This window comes from Cherax quadricarinatus, chromosome 58 (assembly GCF_038502225.1).
Source record: "Cherax quadricarinatus isolate ZL_2023a chromosome 58, ASM3850222v1, whole genome shotgun sequence".
Taxonomy (NCBI): Eukaryota; Metazoa; Arthropoda; class Malacostraca; order Decapoda; family Parastacidae; genus Cherax; species Cherax quadricarinatus.
Genome location: NC_091349.1, coordinates 22,522,831 through 22,524,900, shown reverse-complemented (window position 1 = coordinate 22,524,900; position 2,070 = coordinate 22,522,831). Strand labels below are relative to the sequence as shown.

The 2,070-nt window shown below is 41.8% G+C and overlaps 1 protein-coding gene across 12 annotated transcripts in view; it reads right to left on the bottom strand.

Moving 5' to 3' along the window:
• Positions 1–1,516: 1,516 nt before the first annotated feature.
• Positions 1,517–2,070, bottom strand: part of LOC138854425 (5' exonuclease Apollo-like) — a 316,784-nt gene continuing 316,230 nt past the window's right edge. For 3 of the 12 annotated variants that reach the window (XM_070097646.1, XM_070097645.1, XM_070097651.1), the window contains one exon: positions 1,525–2,070. This exon is cut by the window's right edge and continues 1,125 nt beyond it. The gene's annotated coding sequence lies outside the window, so the exon portion shown is untranslated. The other 9 variants (XM_070097650.1, XM_070097649.1, XM_070097643.1 and 6 more) reach the window with 7 other exon arrangements.

Genomic DNA, 2,070 nt, shown 5'->3' with positions numbered 1-2,070 from the left:
TACGAATTCTCTGCATTATATTCACACCACACATTGCCGTCAGACATGACATCTCGACTGCCTCCAGCCTTCTCCTCACTGCAACATTCATCACCCATGCTTCACACCCATATAAGAGCATTGGTAAAACTATACTCTCATACATTCCCCTCTTTGCCTCCAAGGACAAAGTTCTTTGTCTCCACAGACTCCTAAGTGCACCGCTCACTTAGGTTGTAAGAGAAGTAAATGCGAGGGTCTTGGCAAGAGGCGTGGAGTTAAAAGATAAAGAATCACACATAAAGTGGGAGTTAAACCATACCCCGGCCGGGATTGAACCCGCGGTCTAGTGGCTAACGCGACGGGCTGGAGTTTTGAGACTCTCTGACCGCGGGTTCAATCCCGGTCGGGGTATGGTTTGTTTGCAATCGTGTCATTACGATTTCGTGAGTCAAGTGGGAGTTGTCACAGTTGCTCTTTGCTGATGACACTGTGCTCTTGGGAGATTCTGAAGAGAAGTTGCAGAGATTGATGGATGAATTTGGTAGGGTATGCAAAAGAAGAAAATTAAAAGTGAATACAGGAAAGAGTAAGGTTATGAGGATAACAAAAAGATTAGGTGATGAAAGATTGGATATCAGATTGGAGGGAGAGAGTGTGGAGGAGGTGAATGTATTCAGATATTTGGGAGTGGACGTGTCAGCGGATGGGTCTATGAAAGATGAGGTGAATCATAGAATTGATGAGGGGAAAAGGGTGAGTGGTGCACTTAGGAGTCTGTGGAGACAGAGAACTTTGTCCTTGGAGGCAAAGAGGGGAATGTATTAGAGTATAGTTTTACCAACGCTTTTATATGGGTGTGAAGCATGGGTGATGAATGTTGCAGCGAGGAGAAGTCTGGAGGCAGTGGAGATGTCATGTCTGAGGGCAATGTTTGGTGCGAATATAATGCAGAGAATTCATAGTTTGGAAGTTAGGAGGAGGTGCGGGATTACCAAAACTGTTGTCCAGAGGGCTGAGGAAGGGTTGTTCAGGTGGTTCAGACATGTAGAGAGAATGGAGCGAAACAGAATGACTTCAAGAGTGTATCAGTCTGTAGTGGAAGGAAGGCAGGGTAGGGGTCGGCCTAGGAAAGGTTGGAGGGAGGGGGTAAAGGAGGTTTTGTGTGCGAGGGGCTTGGACTTCCAGCAGGCATGCGTGAGCGTGCTTGATAGGAGCGAATGGAGACAAATGGTTTTTAATACTTGACGTGCTGTTGGAGTGTGAGCAAAGTAAGATTTATGAAGGGGTTCAGGGAAACCGGCAGGCCGGACTTGAGTCCTGGAGATGGGAAGTACAGTGCCTGCACTCTGAAGGAGGGGTGTTAATGTTGCAGTTTAAAAACTGTAGTGTAAAGCACCCTTCTGGCAAGACAGTGATGGAGTGAATGATGGTGAAAGTTTTTCTTTTTCGGGCCACCCTGCCTTGGTGGGAATCTGCCAGTGTGATAATAAAACAAAAAATTTAAGTAAAATCCTCAAAAGTCATTATTCTTATTTTTCCTAAAGTCATTTCTATATTTATTTATTTTTCCATTAGTATTTTGTTCAGAAGGAAGGCGTTCCACTGACATAGTGTAATGACCGTCACTGAATAAACAGAAGAATGGTCAGGGAAATTGAAGTGTGGTGCCAATGTGTAGGAGGTCCAATACTGAACCTGCTACATGACAGGAACATAGCTACAGTCACAGTTATTTCCATCTATTCATGAAATATGTACCATATTAAGAAACACATGAAAATAAAAGTCTATACTTAATATGAGTACAAGTTTCTAAGAGAGTACATACGACATTTACTAGGTTTACATTTCACACTTATGCTGCAGTATGTGCTTTAACTTGCAATATTTGTAACTCACATAAACACAATTTTTTTTTTTAACACACCAGTTGTATCCTGCCGAGACAGGGTGACCTAAAAAGAAAAACAAAATTCTTTCTTTCTAAATTTAGTAATAAACACATGATATATAGAGATAAATTATCATAAACATAAAATTTAGCTTGAAAAGTTAGAACAAAACAAAATTATTTTGACTACATTTGTA